The sequence below is a fragment of the Ischnura elegans genome, chromosome 11 (assembly GCF_921293095.1).
Source record: "Ischnura elegans chromosome 11, ioIscEleg1.1, whole genome shotgun sequence".
Lineage (NCBI taxonomy): Eukaryota > Metazoa > Arthropoda > Insecta > Odonata > Coenagrionidae > Ischnura > Ischnura elegans.
Genome location: NC_060256.1, coordinates 14,947,296 through 14,971,897, shown reverse-complemented (window position 1 = coordinate 14,971,897; position 24,602 = coordinate 14,947,296).

The window sequence follows — 24,602 nt, the reverse complement described above, 5'->3', positions numbered from 1 at the left end:
GACAAATATCCATTTCCTACGCAAGTTCCTTTGATCTAATCCAACCACCCAAGTTTTTTGCAAGTCTTAAAAGATTTTCCTTAGCAATACATTTTATAAAATAAGATGAAAAAAATGACAAAAATACAAATCCCCCAAGGTTGAATGCAAAGAAAGAGATAGTAAAAACAAAACATTATTAATAAGAAATAAAATAGCCATAAATGTTAAAATACTTAAGATAAGTAAAATAAAGTAAATAATAGAAAAATACATACTATTTTACTATTGGCAGCAGTAGACCTATTTTACGAGCAAGCAACAAAAAGGCTATTTTCATTTACCTAAACTAATCAGATGGCGCACTCATATTTTGTGATTAATTTCATGAACTTGAAAATATAATTCCCAGCATTGGGACGGCTTGGAATGACCAAAGATGAAAATTTTCATACTCCTGTTATAAATATAGATATGAATTTTAGCGGAATTTACGATTGATTTTGATCGTGGAAATTGTAAAATTACTACTTTGTTTTAACTTTGTTATTAAGTTTACTTTGCGAAATACTGAGGAGACTTTAATAAAAATTAAGCAACCCAAAACTTTACCAACTGCGATGATGGTTCACTCGAGACGAGACTGGACTAATCATTGCATGAAATGTAATGCCTAGCAATTATAAGTTGTATCCCTTGAAAATGAAAAGTAATTTCAGAAAAGTTGGCATAACACATGTAGTTTAACTAAGAAAACGTACCTGTTACTTGCATTCCATGAACAGGTCTATAAACATAACAAAAATAGTAAAAAGTAACCCTTAAATTAATTCTTCTGTTCTAAATCAGAATTGTTTTCAAATAAAATGATCCAGGCAAAAGGTAAATGACAGCAAAATATTTAGTACTGATATGTTGGCAGAAGTGAATGTATTATGAAGGTGCAATACAAAACTGCTATTTAGCTTAGCTAAGTAAACAGCGCAATCATTTTTTGCAATGAGTTTCATTGGCTTAAACATACGAAACCTAACACGGGAATGGTATGGATTTCACTGACCCGAAAATATTCAGGCGTGTACCAAAAATACAAAGGTGAGTTTAAGCAGTATTTACGATAGCTTTTTCTCGTGGGAATAATAAAATATTTACATGACGTGATACTAAGGTGACCTGTACGATTTCCATGCATCCCCAAACTTACACCGACTGCTATGATGGTTTATATAAACACGTCCCGGCTAGGACCTGCGCGTAGGTTAAGTCGATGAAGAACAACGGGCCATTACGGCGATTGACTGAATTTATTACCGGCCAGGTGGCGGTGCAGAGAGGCGGTATCGCGATAAATTTCCCGATATTTACAGCCGTAGGCACCCATAATTAGACCCAGACCTGCACACCGGGAGATATTTTTTGCTGCTATCCCCCTGCTATATCCTCTGCCTCCCATCGCTAGTACACCCGCAGAATCAGGTGAGGTCGAAGCTGTATTTCATATCTCTCATTCGCGACCTCCACGAGAGGAAATGATGGCACACTTCTGAAAATTGGTAGTGAAGCTGCGGGAAATCTGAATCTATACTGAGCCGCGCACAGGACTGCGCAGAGCTACCTGCATGATAGGGAGGGCTTTACTGGTGCAAAAGGGGAGGAGTTGTTACAGGAAACCGAGGTATGAAAAAGAATTAATGAGGGGGTGAGAAGCCGAGGGGTACAAGTGCTTTTTTCTAAATAGAGTTAGGTTTTCTAAATAGAATAGGTACAGAAGTTATGCAAAGTAAACAAACGAGATGAACGGGATATTTAGCATTGCATTTAATTTTCCACTCGATATCGGCACAAAAAAGAGACTCACTTATATCCCTTGGCCACCAAGTTTTTGTACATTTCTTATATTAATTTCTGTACCTAACTCTGCTTTGAAAATAAATTGCATATAACCCTTGGCTTCTAACCCCTTCAAATATGAAATGGGATAAATATTTCCTCTGTAATAAATAAATTAATCATTAAATTTGATCCCTGGAGGTAAACAAGTAAATGTTACTGGCTTTCTGAATGTTGAGTGCCTTTGAAAAACTATGGTTCGATGCCTTGATATCCAAGCTTTTATTTTTCAACCCCTTGGACCTCGGTGATGACCATATCTGTGACAATACAAGGCCAAAAAAAACAGTCCCAATTTTTTTTATCTTCTTCGAATGGTATGGAAGCTCCCTTTGGTGAAATGTACGTTCAAGACCAACCTCGTATTTTAGATCATAAGTACTTGTTAATGTAGGAGACGCGAATTATCCCTTTGTGCAGAACTCTCGCTTTGGTAGCATCCAGCCATTACTCTCTCTCTCTCTCTCTATGCCTTCCCGGTAAGATAAAACGGCCAAGTGGCGTGTTTGGGCGTGCTATGAAGGCCTTCCGGGACTCTGTGAGCCATTGTACGCGACCAACCCCTATTTCCGTCACAGGGCACTTCCTTCACGCCTCCAACTCTTTGAACCTTCACAGCAATGCATGTTCAAATTATTTTCTGCAATTACTTGTCCACGTTATCACGGGTGGTGTACGTAACATCCATTTTAGGGAAAAGTTCTCGCTATATAAGGACGTAAATGATATCTTAATGGGTATTTAGGAGATAAATTACTATAGATAATAATCTCGATTGTTTCAGGTTTAACTTTCTGAAAATTCATTGTAAACAATTATAGAGACATGGTACTTTTTAACACAATTTATTCTAGCCGATCGGAAAGCCTAAACATTCATAATCCTATTCATTTTTCATGCTAAATTTCACCCTAAATGCATTTTTGTACCTATGTGCGTATCAGCGTATCAATTAACAAAGTAACACAAAAGACATTTAAGAAACGGAGAGATAGACAAATCGCATTTCGCAAAGCACCTATGGGATAGTGACCACAGGAGCGACTTTGTCCCGGAGATTCTCCACCTTGAGAAAAACGGAAGGATGGACTGCTTGGAGGAGTTGGAGAAAAGAAAGCACATTAGGAATGGTAATTTATCAGACGAGAATATTTTTGTCAACCATTCCCCCCTCTTGGAAATTCCCCTGAAGTTGATTAACGCTTCAAACCCAACGCAACTCTCCCCTACCAACGCGTAATAGCAACCAAATAAAAAACAAAATAACAAGAAAAATGACGATTTCTGTACCTTTAAGATGTTGCCTCTGCGACGAAACAGGTCGTCCTAAATAAATAGTGTAAAAAAGTACCATACCTTTATCATTGTTTATAGATATTCATGTCGAACTGATCAATCCCCATTTATTTTCCTATCTTTCATAGAACACAATAAACATTTCAATTTAACTTAAATTTTAAATTGATAGCAATTTATTTCCACAAAACACATGCAGATTAATCTGGAAAAACTTGAACGAATAAGCAATAAAAATGGAATTGTGATAACTGGAAACATACCTGATCAGGATATCCGAGTTAGAATAACACATAAGCCAATTCATTTTTTTATGCTGAATTTCACACTTAATGCATTTTTTTACCTGCGTGCGTAGCAGTGTATGAAAAAACCTGTGTACTGTGGAGTGCTTTTGTGCTTGTATGCTTCAAAGTATTTTTTTGTATTTATATTCTTGGAATGAAAAAGAAGGACAAAATAATGAAAAATAAATAAAGTTGTTTTCCTCAAGCCCTTCTGAATGCAGTATTTTTTTTCTAGTTTTTCCTCGCAAATAGGATTCAACCATTTCCAAGAATTTATCATTTTATACAAGGAACCCCTAATTAGTATTTTTTTATTTTATTAGTAAATTTCCCTTATATGATGCTAACGCTTAGAATGTACGCTGTACAGTTATTCAAAATTTAATATTCGATTTCTAAGAAAAGGACTATTCTGCTTTCTCACCAATTCTAACTAATGCTGTGCTTGTGGAACAACTGATGTAGGGATACATTTACGCGGATGACATATTTATGAATAGTCATTTGGAATATATATCCTTCTGGCTGTTCTAAATAAGTGTTAATTAGAGTATGGGATATAGGAATCAGAGAGTACAGTATAATTAAAATCTACCTGCATCAGAGTTTTTCTAAACCTTCGAATAATGCAATGAAATAATTGACTTGGATACATTATGAAACTTATCGCATGGCTGGCGATAGCTGTAACAAAGTGGATTGTACGACCCATTTCTAAAGGAATGATAACATATACGTGGGGCTAAAAAAGCACCCCAGTCTTAATTTTATGCCCGGTGAAAATTTCAAAATATTAAGGCATGTATTGATCCATTATAAGAGCGATAATGAATGGGGAAACTGGACATTAAAATAATATTTCAAGCATACAGCAGTACCTATATCATGCATGCGAGGAAATATCAACGGTAAGCATTTACATGAAATTTTACATGAAAATAAGGACCAAAGGGCCAGGCTATTTTTCCAAGTATTAAACATAATGACGACTATAATATTATTGCATTCTGGAACTACAAATATATTCCAATCTATTCGCAAGAAGGATATATTGATGCACGTAAACAGTGTATTTAATAGAAATTAATTACACATGCAATACTTTGTTCTCAAATAAAATTATGTGAACCTAATTGCAATAATAGCTCATTTTTTCGTCTAAAATCAGAATATATATCCAAAAATTAAACATTATTGAAAAATTAATACAACCAGCGTGAACAGCAAGAACTGTCACTAAATTTTTAACGATTTGATACATATTCTGCTTTTAGACTAAAAACATACTTAGCTATTACATATTCCAATTTGGTTCACACTATCTTATTTTTGGATTAAGTATTGCAAATGTAACTTATTTACCTATTATTAAATATAACCTTTTATTTAAGGTGCGTACAGAGCGTAACTACTTTCATTTCAATCGCAAAAAGGTGTAACAGCTCAACCAAAACCTGTTCGACGAATTGGGTAACACGGAGCAGTAGAGAAAATGAGGGCCATGAGATCAATTTCGCAGCTCTTTAGGTTTCACTCATAAAAAGGGAAGAGGGAATGGTAATTATAAAAGCTCAAACTTTTTCTTATGGGAAAGCCTTTTTTTCTTTTTTCCTGGCTTTAGTTTCTTCACCCTCACTTGCTCATTAATATCTTTCCAGGTACTGTTTCATTAATTTCTTCATTTATCTCTTCCCCCGTCTCATTATTTAAGAAACTCGATACTCGTCTCACCTGTTCATTTATAACAAAACTTCTAAGTTCATTATTAGCTCCTATTTCATCCAAGAGATACCCATAGGTGGAAACAGAAAAAAAAATCTAACAAAAAAACTGCAAGAGAAGAGGGCTGAATGATTTTTCTCAGTCTTTCATCATTGCATACGTATAAAGGGCCCAAATGTCTAGGATAGATATTAAAGGTCCACAGTTCCTGGAACATTAACGTTGAACCCTATAAACTACGGCTGTAGCTAACTCTTGGGTTAGGATTTCTCTCTAAAATTCATAAATGGATCAAAGAAAGACACGTGAGACATACTTATTTCCATTCAAAGATTTTTAAGACGGGCAATTCAATCACAGGCTAAATTGTTTGGTAAAACTTCAAGTATCCTATCTGACAAAATTGTACCGAAACTGATACGATTGGTCATGTATCGTAGGTGTAACCATCTAAGGCACAACAAAACTACATGCGTAAACATCCCTTAGCTAAATAAACTTTTAAAATACCATCTCCAGTAGAAATTGAAGATAAAACAGAAATAAGTGGTGCTCCGCATTACAGATATTTGATAGTCGTTTTCCAAACATGTTTCACGGGTATCTAATCCAAGAGTCAGTTTCCACTATAAGGAATATAGTTGATTAGCTATTACTGTTGATACTATGGTAATGGATTCCAGGGAAGAGTTAATATTAAAAGTAGCTTTATCTATCTCTTGCGTCCGTATTTATTTGCCTGCTTGGGTTTAAAATGACGGAATTTCACAGATGGCGTCTATTAGAAAAAATACGGGAAAAATTAGCCAAACCATTGTATCCATTGATAGTAACTTCAATCAAATGAAAAGAATGAATGCCATTCGAAGTAAATAGGGAAAAAAATCACCTTTCTAATCCACAAATCTCTGACGGAATAATTTTATATTTCCACAGTTACGATTGCTCACTATGCATACAAGGAAAAAACTAACTAATATGTACCACGGAAAACATATTGTCAAAACCATTTTAACATGATTAATATAATTTGATACGTGTACGCTAAAAAATAGAGAATTTGTTTAAAAAATATTTTTTTCACGTAAATTCATAAACAAATGTCTTATTCTATTTTTCTAGGGGAACTCCCTCTCCCGCTCAAAAAAATCAATTTGGCTGCTTTAAGGGTAGAAAATCCCAACCAGTGATTATATACTCTTCCAATCCTTAATAATAGGAAAATAATTATCACTGGAAAGCACCATAGAAGTAATCGATGCTGATCTCCCGGAGATAATACCCCAAAATGTTCAGCTGGGAAGATTTTTATTTCATTATTTTTTCCAGCTCGCTTTATTTATCTTGCCGCCGACCTCGCTACCATCAACGCGGGGCTCAGTAGGACTAAAAATAGAGCAAGGCGACACACACCCAGTCTCGATCCTCAGGATATGAGGAGGCCTCACACGTTGAGCAAGAAGAGGCTTATCAGAGGGGGCAGGGCTTTTCGGAGAACGTGTGCGAAGAATGATACGCGCTCACTCCGAAGAGGGAGTGCTTTATTTATCCAGAGAGTGAGAAGGACCCGCGCGATATGATTCAAATTCAACCCTCGCCTCTATCGACCCCTCCGCGCTTGTCACTTCAATCCTTCCCGCCCTAGTCACACACGCAGACTTACACAACTGCGTTCCTCGTACCTAACGGCGAAGTCCACCCTTTGGGGTCAAAAATGTGACCTTGGGATAAAGATATGAAATTTGAATAGGCGACTAATATACCTATATTTTTTTGAAAATTAACAAATGATTCATCTGTAGCTTTTGCCGATTTTAAGGGATTGAGTAAATTATTTATTTATTTAAATTTAGGGGTCATTTTAGGGGTTAAAGCGGTCATTTTAGGGGTTAAGTTACCTCCTAGGCTGTTGAAGGTTTTATATGGTCCCTTAAGTTGGTGAGACGCTTAAGATCAGTCTTCAACCTCAATAATATGGATAAAATATGATATAATTATGCATGATATTGATCACACATTCAAATAGAGATAATTTGTAGGAGAAGAGGGAGAGTCTTCAAAATGTGAGTTGGAGTAGATCATATCTAATTTTAAGAGGTAAGAAAGAATAATTAGTAATTTCAACAAATATGGGACAAAAGTTATCAAGAGATTAAATTTATATGAGGAAATATCGTCTCTCTCGGACCTAGAAAAATATTGAGGCTGTAATATGATGGTCACTGTGTTGCTCTGAAAGACCTCTGTTCTTAGGCACAAGCAATCTATACCAAGCATGCAGCCTTTAATTATCTAGTGGCCCCCATGCAGATTAGTGTAACAGCTGTGTAAATTTCTTCAATGACTGATTGAAGTTTTTGGCGAACACTTATATTTCCTTTGATTTACATTGCATTCACAGATTGTCTTTTTTCTCTCTACATATTCAAAAGGTCGAGAAAAAAGATAGTAAACACTTCATATGAATGACAAACACTATTATTTTGATTCATTTGAATAAATACTATTTGTAATAGAAACTCATCTAATTTCAACAAACTTCACTGTCATTCAATTTTACTGTCATACACTTTGGTGCTAATTAACATAAATTTGCTCAATGAGAGTTTTGGTGATTTTTTTGAACAATGAGGATAGTTGGCCAATGCTTCGAAAAACGTAGAATCCAATTTCAGTCAATTTTTTCAGCCTTTCTATGGAAAATTAAGAGCCCAACCGATTTTTCAAGGAATGGCTGCGCTGAAAAGAATACAATTAGCAATTTACGAGGGGAAAAGGAAAAAAAAAAACGAAAAAATAACTCCAGAAGAAAAAAAAATCTATTAGAAGGAACCCCATAGCGGAGCGGAGGGCTTCCTCCCATGGAGAAAATTCGACGGTAATTTATCTCGGCACATTTATACGAATGGTTCTGGGGAATCGGAGGCTCTCTAAAGTCTCCGTCTTGGGGCAATTCTGCGAGAGAGGGGAGGGGGGAGTCCCCCTATTCCTGCGGAGGGAGGGGAATGTTTTTGAGTGCTACTCATGCATCAATTGTCGCCTGACCGTAATTTGCACGACAAATCATCTCTATTTCAGAAAGGGCTTTAAATCAGTTCCCCACCCGTACCGCTCTCTCCCACCTCACTCCGACTAAGAGCAATAAAAACAGTGCGATGTGGAAGATTGCGCGCGAGGACCCGGAGGGCAATAAACTGCATAGCACACAAACATTCAATAAAACTCCCAACTCCTGTCCGTTTTCCCCACCAAACCGTCTCCTCCACTCGAGGCATTTGCAACCTCTGCCGTTAACCATTTTACACCCCCGAGGGATGAAATGGAGATGACGGAGTGGCAGAAGAGTATAAGGGACGAAGATGGAGGGAAAGGGTTTTTCCCCCCCTGTGGATGAGGGTTTAGGGAATAACCCTGGCGTCACTCCTCATACCTCACACCCTATCTCTCGAAGCTGCCTTTAGGATACTCCGGGAATGCATAAAAAAATAAAGGATAAAGGAAAGAATTCGGAAGGGGACCTAGCGGCCGTAAAACACAGGCGTGAATACGAGGAGCGCAGAGAGAGGGTAGCAGATAAGGACGGTCGGGTAGCGTAGCTGAGCGTCAAGGGGCAGCCGGGCGTTATCAAGAGGAGGAGAGGGAAAGGATAGAGGATTTCAAGGCCGGAGAGAATGTGGAGGAAGCGAGGGTGAGTTTCGGATTCCCATGCATTTCTGCGTGAAGTGGACACGCTAAAAATTCAGGCGCACCAAAATTCATGGTAACTTTTAAGTACCTGGCAAAATTCATTCACCTCTTAACTTTTCGAGGTAATACAAGGGAAAATGAGTGAAATACATTGTAAAAGATTGAATAAATATCTAAAGACCTCAGTAGGTTTTTTTACTCATATTTAGGATGAGATGCTATCTCCATCGATATTTATGGACAAAATTAAATTTCATAATTTTTGGGATTTATTTGTATGTAACATCTGCGAACAAAAGCATGGAAAAACTTTCCCTGGTAATATCGCTGTGACCTAACTTTTAGGAGCATCATGTGATTTTTATTGAAAAAAATATAAAAATATAAAATCGTATAAATTCTTTTTTACGTTTCCATATTTTAGGTGATTTAAAAGTTAAGTCATTTAAATATGATACTTAAAATTGATAACAATGTATATTAATAAATAATAATTAGGAAATTAAAAATTGATAACAATACAAATGATCATATAGATCACATAGTGATAAAAAATCCTTTAAATTGAAATTTACTATCATACCTCTTGGTGATTGTAAATTATACGAACGAAATATCATCCGGTAATGATGAAATTAATGAAAACATTATCTCTTACTTTTAGTATTAAATAGTACCTTGACTAACCAAGTAATACCTATTTTATTTTTCTAATTAATAAAAAATAATTATTTAATATTCGAGGAAACCACGTAAGTCTCCTTACCCATTTTTAAGTTTAATAGCTATCTGTAAATCGCTCGGGTTCACCGGAGAGCGCAGAGAGAAAGAAAGGAAGGGAATTAATGAATTATTAACAATACCTACTGTTTTCTATATCTCTAGTTTATTTGCGTAAAGATTTTGCGTATTTGCGTTCGTTTCAGCCATCTCGCACGTCGTTCGAAGTCAACTCCGTGCCTTCTTGACGACCAACGCCTCTACTACCTTGCAGTTCCTAGCTCGCTTTCACCAGATGGAGGGGGTGAGGGACAACAGGAAGAGCGCTATGTGCATGCTTGCTCAAGAGCTCCGAAGTGAGGGAATAATGTCAGCGTGAAATGATAATAACTAACAGCTAATTCAATCAGCAGATCCAATGGCATGGAGCAAATCAACGTGGTATCATTCAAAAAGTTAATGGCCACAATAACTCCTAACTTTCGCACTTAAAGCAGAAATTATTGCGTAATTCTGAGTTTTTTTCGTTTTTTAATTAATTTATTCATATTTTTTTCGTCTTTTAATCAAATTATTATTTTTCCGTTTTTTAATTAATGTATTCATAAGCTAATTTACAATAAATTAAAATTTTGATGTTCGCTGAACATTTTATTTATCAGAAAATATATTTTTTTTTAATGTTATAATCTGCACTTAAATTGGGCTTCCGATCCATAACTGCACGACAATACTGTTTCATTTCTACCTATTTCAGTGGTGTAGAGATATCTCAGAAAATCCAGTGTTTTTACGTGGCTACCAACTGTGATAATCAGAGAAATGTAGTATTCCCAAGAGTTTCACAGTAAATACTGCATTAAATAAGAATCTGTAGGTACTATCGACCTCATGGATATAAATATAAAAGTAAGATATATGCATATGAGATTGAAATTTAATTCATAGCGGAAAGGGAAGTTGCTTTTTGATTGCACTGCGAAGTAATTTTTCCCGGAAACACGTTTTTCCTCATCGTATGGCTTGAAAATTTTATTCTATGAAAAAAAAAACTATGTACGTATGAAAATGAAAGTTCCACAGAACTGACCCAAACAGGATTAGACAACTTAATGTATGCATGAACCACATTAAAGATTCATTCTTCGCAGGCAACTGCTCCCGAATTAACAATAAAAATACGTTTATTTGCTGAAAATTGAACGATAGTTAGTATGAGAAACAAATATATCACGGAAATTAACTGAAAAACTTTAAAAAATTAGCGATACGTTGGTTTTGATAGGTGCGGGTAGAGACATCCTTAGGCGTGTGGATATCACACATTCAGGCAAGGGGGGGGGGGGGGTAACTCTCGCACTTCGAGAATTTTGAATGGAATGACTCAAGGTCTCATGCTCTGTAACGAAACCATGGTCGGTGTTAATAAACTACTATGTGGAAATAGCAAAGTTGTTCATCCTTCTATTCCTGCGATTATGGATTTCCACCAAGTTACGCCCGCTAGAATTAATTAAAGTCGATACTAATTAAGACTATTTGGGTAAACTCTCGGGAATCCAAGTCAGCGTGACACTTACATATCGATAATGAGTGAGAAAGATAGTAAGTAACGTCTCATTCAATTAGGATAACTAATGAAGCTAACCAACGTGGTAAATGAAAAAGTTAAATGTCACCATAACTCACAACTTTCGCCCTAAAAGCAGAAATCATCGCGTAAATTATGAGAATTTCGTTTTCCATTTAATGTATTCATGCGCTAATTCACAAAAAATGGAAAGCCTGATGCACGCTAAACGCATCTATTCGGAGCCCATCCTCAGGGCTATTATTCTTCTGAGGATGAGGCCCAAGTCGGAGCCTGAAGCGTTGGCTATTATGGATAAGTTAAGGGGACTGGATTGCTCGCCAGAAAGTGCCGTTTGCAGGTCGCTACCGTTAACATTGCTAGTGGGGCATTTTTACACGTAACGAGGAACCATTTTCACTAAAATGCATGGGATGCATATAGCCCTAGTTTAAGTGTTTTTAGAATTACTCTTCTGGAACCAGTTGGGAGGAAAAAAATTGCTAACTTCCCAAAAAATAGCCTTTTTCTCGCGAGAATAACCCCGCTCCAAATAGAGACTCAGAACTGATAAAAAATCTGCACAAAAGCTGTGTCTTTTATAATTTCAAACATATATACCAGTAGAGTGTGCTTGCAACCAGATTCGCGTAATGTTGTATAGCGTGGTGGATGTTTTGGCCTTTCTACGGCTCCACGTCTATCACAGTGCTGGCGGGGAACAGGCGCTGCTGTCTTCCTGAGAAGAATCCCCCCAACTACACTTCCCCTCCCTTCGTCGGAGTCGGCGGGAACACCGAGAAGAGATTACCCGCATTATTCGCCGGGAAAGCATCAAATATTGTTTCAATTAAGCCTGTAGTCGATAAAAATATAATTTGTCATGCAATAATTGGAGTGATTGAAAAGCTATAAATGGGGTACATCTCTAATCCGCAAGCCACCGCAATAGTTGTGACAATGGGTGATAGAACACATGCCGTCAACAAATGCAAATCAAATGCTCTAACGAGGTTCCGGCGAGCATACACGAATTCTTTATTGTTCGGAGGAAAAACGACCCCCCATACCTATCCGTTCGCCAAAATCTCACTTAATTTATCGATCGGACTTGGAAATACACTGTAGCCCTAATATGATGTTCCACGTGGCGCGAAGTGCTTAAAAGTCTCGGTACATTCTATTATTAATATTCTTAAGTACAAATTATCAACGTCTAATCGCATGACCACAATTATCCTATAAAAACTTGATTTCCCCATAAATTTTACTGTGCCGACCCCGGTTTCAGTTTCTCATCACGGGTGTCAAAATAAAATATGTCCCTGAATGCAAAGGTCAAATGAGATGCTTACAACTTTAACATAACACAAAATACCCATTTAGGGATCACAATGGTATGGGCTCACAACACCTTAGTACATTTCCATTCTCTGCAACGTCAAAATAAATAGATAGAGAACGAATAAGTGTAATGGCGATGCTCGGATGTTTCTTGCCGCGCGGAATAAAAAATGGGGGCGTAGCGTTCTGAGTAGCACCGTGACCGGAAGTCGACACATGCCTCACGCGGTCCAGATCTCCCTGAAGCATTTCCGGCAGGGAGTCGAATGCAGCTAAGAGAGGTCACTCCTGGTCCTGGACCCTCGGCCCCATTTAACCCGTCGCAAACTGGTCCTGGGTCCTGCTCGGCTGCTGAGCCTAAAACAACCCCTTCCCCATGCGGCCCTGAAGCTCAACCCATCAGCAAAATGAAAACAGATGCTGACTACGTGACGAGAGGCCCCAGGAGCGTGTAGTTGCACGCTGAATGTCAGCGTAGTGGAACAGGTTGGATAAAAAGAGTTAAGAATGACAGCTAGACGAATCAAAAGGCATGAAAAAGTTACATGCACCATTTTCTGACAATAGAACTGATTGAATATTTGAGAAAGGAATATCTTTCTTTACTGTTCTTATTAGCATTAATATATTCAGTGACAAAATATTACATGATTCGATTTAGGGCCATTTACGTCAAATCATCAAACGCCCATAAGCACCAAGATTTTGACCAATATGTGCTATGATTCCATATTAACCAAAAATCAAGCACTAAAGGATAGTTTTAAAAAATGGGTTCTTTATGCGCCATTCATTTTGAATTTTCTCCCAAAGGAAAACGTTTTTTAAATTGATTCAATTCTCATACTTATCTGTGTACAATATTTTCCTTCGAAAATGACGTAAATGAAATTTTAAAGAATGAGTGAAATGAACATTAACAGATCCGTTCCTTTATCAGGCATCAAGTTCATAAGGTTATTTTGGGGAAAAATCGACGGCCTTAGACCATTCTTAGATAGGTTAATGACGTCTCTACCTCATGCTGGGAAACTAACCGCTTCCTCTGCTAATCCTGGAGCTCTCGTGTTGGTCGCACGTGGGTCGTTGTTGCTTACAATCTTGAGAGCGATTCCTTCCATAGATATTCGGTTCTCACTGAACTAGTCACGGAACTGGAACTTTAATGACGTCACCCACTCATGAATAGCGGGCGTATATTTTTACTTTAGTTGTGTTTAAATTTTTAAAGAAAGTCATATTGATGAACATTATATTTTTATTCTTTATAATAAAATTAAATTGTAATCTACACACTCCTTTTAATGGAAAACCGACCAAGTATTGGTAGCTCAGTGTCCTCTTCTAGGTGACGAAGCCTAGAAAATGCCACTGAGCTGTTCGATTGCATTAAAATAAATGTGCTGTTCACAAGTATGTTCTACTGTAAAGACTAACAGCTTCCAATACGTATATTCTGAGAGAATTTCTTATGATTGATTTTAGTCGTACCTTATCGTTCCCTTCCATCTAACAAATCGTTTAAATGAATTGAGACATCGGCTATGAGTGAACGAGCACATTATAAGAAGTAAAGGACAAGGAGATATTTCTGATCTAATGAATGAGCACACATTTGCCTGGGAAGAAGCAATGAGGCTCCTGGGACCCCGAGAGTTCTTATCCAGTGTCACGTCCCATGGCCCAAGGCTCTGAGAAGTTTTTATCTCGCACTCCAATAAATCATAAACGTGACTGCTCGTGAGACGCTGAGGCGAGGCTTGCGAATTTCCTAATGGGAGCAGCTTGCAACCCGACGAATAGTGCTGCCTTGAGGATTTGCTTGCCACTTCTTCAGAGCTGTGACAAAATCTGTGAGAACGTGATAAAATGACTCGTTTCATGGTTCCCTCGTCTATTCCAGAATCACATGATACATGAACATATAGTATTAACAGATTATTAGTAAAAAATATAGTTGTAAAAATTCAGGAGGAGAAAAATTGCATTGCATTGAGCTGAATGTCAACACTACAATGTATGTGTAGTGAATTATGATAATGATAAATTAATTATGATAAACATTATAATTAATTTGTAATAAATAATCTTTTACATCATTTCCACTTCCCATCTTAGTGAGGGAGTTTTAAGGCAACAAATCTGCGGTAAAGTTGCTAAAAACGGTCATGAAGACTGAGTGAGCGACTACTTAGTGAAAGTAAATATTCTTTACTCCTATCAGTAGTGTATTCACCACCTGTCCTCAGAAAAACACCGCTAAACATGCTAGACTATATAAAACTCCAAGTCAATTGAAATGTCTTGTCGCGGCACAGAAAGTGTCTTAAATCTAAAATCCACCAACCCCAAAATACTCTAGGTCCTGATCAAATCTCCGCCAGATTCATCAGTGGGAGCTGCCACACGTTTCGTGAAATAACAATATTTTTTTCTTATTTTGCACTATTAATTAAACTAAGTAGTAAATATGGTGACTTGTATTTTTTCTAACGTACAAACAAAAATGTATGCTTCTATCATCCTTCTCTTAGCTGTAAAAATATATTTTGCAAGACATTACCTCTCGGCGTTCCGTATTTTACGGGTGACACGCCTCACTTATAAGGGTGATACGGCGCATTTCATTAAAACCGATTAAAACTGATTTCTTTATTCGGCATCTCCATTTTTTTTAAATCGTCACATTATTGAAGTTATAAGGTGAATAAGCTATGTTATTGCTTTTTATATATTTTTACCATTTTTATAATTGTAGATGCTCACAATGGTAACACGGGTCAACAGTGGTTTTGGTGCCGGAGATTTTAAAGCTGATTTCAAGTATAATTGGGGTGCTGAATCCAAATATGAAATTAGTTTTTTCCTATCAGCTCTAGTTTTCAAGATACAGATATGTTGTTACTTACGTAAAAAAATGTTCACTATGATGATATGGGATAATTACATAAATGATAAAACCCACAAATTATAAAGACTTGATTTATTTATAGGAATGTTATAACCCCTACAGTTACAATAGTTTTACAATACAATTGAATACAAATAGTAACATTTTTTACTGAAATAAAACACTTAAAACAAAAAAAAGACGTAAAAACGTCACTCAACACTTTGGAAGCTTCTTTTGCACGATTTTCTTGCGTGCACTTTGTTAAAACAGTTTCTTTTTAAGCACCAGCAGTAATCTGCCATCATATGGTTATTTCATCTTCTTTGGTAGCGATCTTCCATTGTTTTGATTTCCTGGTGAAATCTTTCACCTTGTTTTTCACTTGTGTCGCCTAAATTTTCAGGAAAACAGTCTAAGTGACTGTTTAGGTAGTGAACTTTTACGCTCATGTTACATCCAAGTGATTTAAAGTTAGTGAGCATATTGTTTACCAGCTCGATATAATTCTCGCGTTTGTGATTTCCCACAAAATCTTTTATTACAAATGAAAGTCAACTGTTTTTTTCAATCCCATTCATTGACTTGGCATAAGCAGAATCCTTAGTAAGTTGTCTGATTTGCGGCCCATCAAAAATGCCAGCTTTAAGTTTTTCTATACTTATCTGCGGCATTTTTATTGTTATGTAGCCGAAGCATGGTCCATCCTTGTCAAGAGCCTTTACAAATTGCTTCATTAGGCCTAGTTTAACATGCAGGGGCGGTAAGGTGATTTTCTCCCGTTCAACTAAAGACTCAGCAATAATGTTTTTACCCAACAATTAAGTTTTCTCTCTTTGACCACTCCTTCTTAATCCAGTGGTTTGTCTGCCCCTGCTAGCACAGAGGCACAAGAAACAAGGGTATTTTGTGTTGCTAAATTGCTGCCCAAGAAGAAAGTTCACCATTTTTGCGATGTCCCTGGTATTTTATCTAGTGTAAGGCCAATACTATTGTATCATATTCTTCTTTCATTTCAGTTGAATGAGCGATTGGTAATGAGCCAAACTTGTTAACACTGTGAAGAACACATTTTAAACTACGCTTGGAGCTATCAATGAACAAACGCTAATCACTAGCTTCATATTGCGGTAGGCCCATTCCTTTCAGAAGACCTCTAACGTCTAAACAAAATGTAAGATTGTCTTCTTGAGTAAAGAAGGGTAGCAGATTTTTTTCCCTTGCGCGATAAAAATTAACTTTTGTACCTTGTTTCATTAAATTCTTTTCATGCATTCTTGAAGCTTGTAGTTCAGATGCTTCCTTCGATAAGTTCAATTCTCTAACAAGGTCGCTTAGTTCATCTTGATTAAATAGTTGAGGAGTTATTGATACTGCCTCGTAGTCACTGTCACTATCGTCAATAGAATCAGGAATGTGTTCACATAGCTCATATTCATCCTCACATACATCTGGTAATGTCTGAAATATTAGGATCGGGATTTTTTCTGAATGGGGTACCGGGCGTCTAGCTGAAGGCAAATCTGGATATTTCCACTTGTGGCGATTGTTTCGATTAATTCCCGAAACATTTACCATGCAAAAATAACAGTCATCAATATGGTTTGTAGGTTCTCTCCAAACCATTGTCACACCAAACTTTAAACTTTTCCTTTTTCCTGTAGTCCACTACCACTGATGTTCTGTACATGTTTTACACTCAACATGCGGTTCCCACTTTTTACCTTGATCACCAAGCTGAACACCAAAATATCCCAGGTATGCACGTTTCACAAAGTCTGTAATGTTTTTCCTATTTTCTTTTTAAGTATATTTCCCACAAATGTAACAAAACACATCACAATGATTTACACAGCTTCTTCAAATTGAACTCATTTTTAAAGGTTGATTTACAAAAACTTTGAGCATTTGAACTTTTTTTTTCGGAAATCCTCTTACTCATTACTTACTCCTGCCTCTTCATTTTCAAAGACACGCTCTCTTTTTACCCTATCCCCCCCTTTTTTACTCTTCCCCACTTTTCTGTGATTCTTCCCACGTGTCGTTATTCTACAGTTATGACAAGGGTCCTTTTCCACCGTGGGTTTCCCACTTCCCTTAGTTGTACCTTTTCCCTCTGTCTCCACTCTGTACGCCCGTCTCCCCCTTCTTCAAACACGCCAAATCCTCCCCAACCCCTTTCTCAAAGGTATAAAGGTGATTTTCAAAGTAAATACTGCAGAGTGGTTATGAATTAGTTTATTTATAGATTGATTTAAATTTGAAAGATATTTTCTGAAGTAGGGAAGACTGGGGCACAGTGGGACACGGGGTACAGTGGGACAATTGATTTCTTTAAACAATTTACTCGGTCAAAGGGGAAATGTATAAAAATTAAGGAGGTCACATCACGAGGAATAATACACAAAAATTTTATTTCATAATCTTATGTAGCTTCGCGTAAATGTTATAAAATATGTTTTTTGCTATAATTTTCGTAACTTTCTTGTTGTGGATATTAATGCAATTCTCCTAATTATAGCAAGTTTCATGCGGAAAGGCTTGGTGAATACATTATTTAGAAACTTTGCAATATTTTACTAAACATATTATACGAAAGTAACATGTTTAAAAAATTGTATGACAAATATAAGACTTCAGGACATGCGGGGCACAGTGGGACAGCTGAAATTGGGGCACAGTGGGACAACTTGGATTGGGGCTCAGTGGGACAACTCGGATTGGGGCGCAGTTGGACGCCAACTTACAGCCCAGGTGCTTCGAGCTATCAATCTCTGTAACCTAAACGCACTCAAATTTCTCACTTAAGCTTACTTTATAGTGTTTTGGCTCCATATTGATGCTTTAGGATTTTAGAATTTGAGCACTACATTTCAATTCAACAATGTGAAGACAAAACTACAGAATGGCAACAGCAATGAACATAAGAAAAGTAAAGCCGAAGTGAATAATTAGTGTGAACCCCAAGCGTATGCGACAATTTGTCTACATTTCCTGAATCCCACATTTGTTTTATAGATGTACTCTTTGTACGGAACAGTTCAGTCTTGGCCAGAAGCGAGCTTGAGGTAGTGAGAAGAGAGAGTCTCAGAAACATTAGTTGCTGCGACATTTCTCCTTTCTACAGGCCTGCTCAAGGAACATTCAATGTTTTTCATGAAAGGAAGAGTAGCAGGAAATTGAAATTTAGTTTTTAAAGAGAATTTTAAGACAAGAATGTTTGTTACATACTATCTGTTTAATGCAAATTATTTATTAATTGAATTTTTGATATTCATAGCTTATAAAATAAATTACCACCATGGTAAACTGTGGCTTACAACTGCTGCACAACTGCACCACAGACTATGCCAACGAAATCCCCTGCTATCCCCTGCTCACGAAATAATTAGCATATGAATTTGCTCAGAGAAATTGAAATAAATACCCGCCAAGCTGCGATCAGAAAGAAATCGCTCATGATGGTTTGTTTTACGGTTTTATGAAGCGGAATCCTTCGATTAGCCTTCGGAAACCAGATGCAACCTCACTGGCAAGAGCCATTGGCTTCTACAGGACGGTTGTGAGCGCATTTTTTTCCTATCCATCATGTATTTATGTGAAACACGTATTTTCCGCTGGAAGTGTAACCATGATGAAAGTGGTTCCACTACCGTTCAAACTCCAAGGAAAAGTGATAGCCCCCAAAGGTGAAAACCAGTAGGTGAAGTTACCTCCTCTGAAAGAGGTTCCTCAATGACATTATGCTATATTATAAAGGCTCAGGTTAATACAATTCCTCCACTTTTTGTGTTGTCTAGAATGAAATCCTCCCAAAAATACTGTTTAAGTGTCCCATAGGATCAGTAGATGCCGCAAAACCTACTGGAGGGATGACTATCAATTTATTTTTGCTGGTTTAAAACATTTCATCATTCATGAAAAATGCTTTAAAGAAAATCTTGCATTGCTAATTTTACATAACCATGAATCGTATATTTCTGCCGATGCTATTGAGTTAGTAAAAATCAATGGGTGGTACTTTTTACTTTGTCTCCTCACTGCAGTTGCAAACTACAGCAATTAGATAACTGTGTGTTCGGCCCTTTGAAAAAATATTAAAATGACTGCAAATGGCCAATAATCCACCCAGGATAGAGAGTAACAATTTGCAACTTGGCTGAGTTAGTGGGTACAGCATATAAAAAAGCATTTACATAACAATAACATCTAACAATACATATTATTTCTACGTTTAGTTCAACCGGAATATGCCCTGTTAACCCAAATATTTTTAATGACAGAGATTTTGCCTAAGACACTGTCAAAGATCAGTTTTTTGCACCTTTAGAATTTAATTTAGAACCCGAGTAGAATCTCAAAAGCCCAGGACATCCCGGGTTGAAACTTTCTTTTAGAGGGCAAAGTTGTCACCCATTGAGGAAATACGTCCGAAATCTATCAGGCTAATATTTAAAAATACTTGATAAAAGAAAATATTGGAGATACATACGAATACACCAGTTAAAAATAGACTGGAATATTAATATCATCAAAGGAAAGGGAGAAAAAAATAGCCTCCTCAAAAGAAAATGTTGAAAAATGAGCGTTAAAAATGTCAAGATATTTTAAGATTTCCACATAAAAGGACTACAAAAAAGGATTGAAAATGGAAGAAATAGTTACAATTTTATAATGAAGTGGCTAAATTTACCACAGAGGACAATTGACAGAACTTTAGCAATTAAAAAATTAAATTGTGTTGAAAAGTGTGCCACTCTGCCCCAAGCTGGGGCAGAGTGGCACACTTTTCAACAAAGAAGAAACTTAAGTATTTCAACTATTTTAATTCAATTGTATTACTTGCGGATTTTTTATACGTTTTAGAGTATACTCTCCAAGCAATCGCACCAAAATTTTCCATTTGCCAATAATTCTGTGGGAAATAAAAATTAAATGCTAAAACTGTCCCACTATGCCCCAGTCTCCCCTATATCAAATATTTAAAAGAATATAATCATAAAATGCGCCGTATCTAAAAAAGTAGAGCTGTTACATAAAAACGGATATCATATTTGGATTCAGCACCACACATATTGTTAATAACAGCTCAAAAACTCTTGGCACCAAGAAAAAACTTTTTTTGTTGGCGTGTGTAATGCAACTGGAATTCTAAAACTAGGGCCTAGCTGGGACTCGAACCCAGAACCTCACACTTACCGGCCGGGTGCTCTATCAGTTGCGCAATGATAAAATTATATATTTATACATACATATTTACCTGTGGGATATTTACCTGTTGATTTTTCTTTTAAACAAAATGTACGTAATTCTCCATGTTTAATTTTCCATGCCTGGGAGGCTGGAGGGAACTAACTGACCACGATCAAGGTATCTCATGGCCAGTTTGTGGGGAATTGAAGGGTCTTGGGGTTGCCTGAAGTTTACGGGGTGTGCGTCAGGGGGTGTGAGATAGAATGCGAGGGTGCTGAGGAAGCGAAGGGACCAAATTTGGTTTCCTCGCCCGAAAGGATAAGACTCGTGTGGAGATGGATGAGGGATGCTGAAAGACAAGATGGGAGTGTAGCGAAGGGGCTGCTTTGGGGAATTCGTAGCCGTGGCTCCCTCGGATAGGGAATTGATTGAGTTTCAGAGGCTCGAGCATTATTCCAATTGTACTGATTCTCGCAGCACGTCTTCCAGACAGTCTCGCCCCAATTACGGATACGGATCTTGCCTCAGAAAGGCATATGAACGTACGCCTTACGGAAAATCTTTCGAATACATACATTATTGGTATGTATTCTTTCGATTACATGCATTACTGAGAATATAAGCTCGTTAATGCAGCAATTTATGATGATATTCTTCAAAACACCATGTCATTTAGCAGGATAATTACTAATTTTGAAATATTTTGCGCCTCTAATTGCTTTTATTAAGTTCTGTTGGCATTGTGACAATCCAATCCATCGATAAACCAGTTTATCGATAATTAGAGCATTAAGATAGTCCTTAGATTAGTAAAAGCGAAGAGAAACCATATGAAATCCTTAATACGAAGACGGAGGTACATAATCGGCCATATAATGCGGCATGATCGCCTCATGAAGACAATCGTCGAAGTGTGAGTGGATAGGAATAATGGTAAAGGAAAAAAGGAAAGGAAATGGTTCTGATAAATGCAAGGAACCGGAAATAAAGCAGGTGAAAGAAAGAAATAACTATGTGAATAGTTGGAGGGTGAATTATTGGAGATAACGTCAAACCAATATTAAGCTTCTTAAAATAAACAGCTTGGTGCACAACTTGGTGAAATCACCTCATGTTAAAATGAAAACACTTTCTAAATTTCTCATGCATGGTTAATATGAATGAGAAATTTACTAATTTTTCTTTTCATAGTAACTTAGGATTGTTGACGATTGATGATGATGAGATTCATCGAAAATAGGTATAAAATACAGATCAAGTACCCACTAGAAATTTGCAAGCTAGTTTAACACTAGAACTACCGATGGAGTCATTTTGACTCCTCGCGATTTTTATTTCTCTCCCCTGACTAAAATTTTCCGAATTCCGGCCTGCAATTCCGTGACTTTTATTCATTTTTGACACAAAATAAGGCTTTGCAATCGAAATAGTTCTAGAAAGTAAATTAGTACACATTTTTCAAAATTTACCTTGAACTACCGAAGGGAGTCATTTTGACTCCCTAATGTATTTTGCTAGTCTTTTCGCCAAATAGTAATATTTGTCCAAGAGTTTGTTTCTTCTTTATGTAAATAATTAATTCAAATCTATCGATGGCTTAAATATATAATTATTTCGCTTTTAGGCCAATATTTGCGAGACTTTGAAGGCATTTCTAATTTTACAGGTCCTTGTTTGGAACTACAAACCATATGAATGTCCTCATATAATTTTATCTTGCGATAAAGTAGTGAATATGCCATTCATATCGAGTATTTTCGAATTCATGGGTTTAGAAGCCTTCGTGTCTGCCCATCCTCCCTTACCCCTCCCTTCTCCCCACCTGTAAGACTCGCATAGCACAGTACTGTATACACCGTATTGTGCTGCAGTGCTTTTATTTCAGCTTTGACTACGTGGAAGTTGATTTTCAAACCTGAAAAAGTACCTTTGTATCCTTCCATTGATATAATGATGAACTAGGAAAATAAATCAGTAGAATGAAGTAAAGATATTGTCCTAGCATTGTCGGCTCTGTCAGCGCTGGCTGTCGCGCGTCGTACAGGAAAACCGTGCGCTGTCCTTTGCATTAGAGAATCCAGTGAACTCTCGAGTGGACTGCAGAACTCTTGTGAAGTAAGGCTTCAATTTTTTCTGACTGGAAGTATGACCAGAAGAAGTAGGCTAAAGCGTGAAGAAGTCCTTTCTATGTTGCATTCTATACCGGAAGGTGAATCGGAATGAGAAAAGGGAAACCATTTCGACTCTGACGAAGTCGAAGATTTTATCCCTCAAAACGTTTCTAGCTAGTCTGAAGATTCAGACAGAACACGCGCGAAGGATATGCAATAATTTACATTTACTTTCCCTTTCATAAGGAGATACAAAACAAAAATATTATCTACGATTATTTATTGATTCGTTTATACTGACTCACATAAAGCGACGTAAAATTGTGGAAGCACGCAGGTAAAATTATGAAGATTTTACTCTTTCCAATGGGGAGCTAGATGTATGTACAGCCATATTTTATGCCCGCGGAATATCAGGTACAGATGATCTCTCTATTGCAAGTATTTGGTCAAATAACTGGGGAATACCATTTTCTGAAATGAACGACTGGGAACCGGTTTGTAAAAATTTTGCTTTTTCTAAGATTTGATGAAAAATCAAATCGATTCCAGCAGCTCAAAGCTGTCAAGTTTGCCGTCTTTTCAATAGTGTAGGATAGATTCACAGATAATTACATTGATTGTTACAAACCTGATCCGTGCATCACGGTTGTTAAACAACCCCGGTAAAATCAGGTGTGTTTCACTCAGTACATTCCTTCTAAGCCGGACAAATATGGCCATGAATATTGGCTAGCTGTTGACAAGGATAGCAAATATCTTGTAAATGCCTTCTCTTATGATGGAGAAGATAGTTCACTTCATGCAGATTGCCGTTTAGTAGTACTGAAAATAATGCAACCGTTTCTCAAAAAGGGCGAAATATTACTGTAGATAATTACTTTACCTTAGTCAAACTCGCTGAACAGCAAAAAAAGCTATGGTGCTAGCATTGTGGGAAAGGTAAATAAAAAGAAGAGAAGTACCAAAAGAAATGGAATCACAAATATACCACAAAAACATATACTCAGCGATGGCCTATCCACTCGCTGGAAAATACTTCCGACTAAGTAGGTATTCATGGATAGTGTACAAGGAGACTAGGAACCTAAAACATTTCGCGCAAGACGCTTTTGAAAAAGCTCGATACAGTGTTGGCTGATACTCATATTAGATCTCGACAAAAGCGTGGCGTGTCCAATGCTGCATACTCTTCTAACGGGATTCTGCAAAAAAAATATTTCCAGGAAAAACCAAAGTGCAAAAAGAATCGATCTTGTGGGAATTGAATAACCTGCCAAAAATATTTGTGTGGGCAATTAAAGTAAACGACAATGCTTGAACTGTAAAGCATCTTAGCCAAATGCGTGGCTTATCAAATGCAATTTTTTGCTGCATTTAATTATCTTCCCAACTTCCATGTAGCCTAGGTAATATTTTTGACCATTCAAACATGATGATAATATGTGTTGAAATGTCTATGTTTGCTGTTTTATCCAATTCCTCTGTGAAAATCCTATTAAAACAACATAACATGTAGGAAAAAAGAATTTCAAAGAAATACTGTCGAATCTCGCATTTAAAAAAATATATTTTTTTGTTAAAACCACGTCTGAAATATTTCAATAATAAACAAAAACGATAAACTAAAGCAATGTATGAATGAAAACAGAGATAAACTGGAAAAATAAACAATTATAAGGTAGGAGTCAAAATGACTCCATTTGGTAGTTCTAGGAGGGGTGTCAAGTCTGGTATTCCTAGTGTTAAGGTGAAGAATATACCAATAGATAAAAAATTTCAGTAGATTAAGCACCTGGTTCAAATTACTGCTTTACTACTAGGACAGGCATGGAATAAAATAAAACAGGGCACTCTTATTTTACTGTTAACTCTATGAGTATATTTTCTTGCGGCGAATGATTGAAAACGGG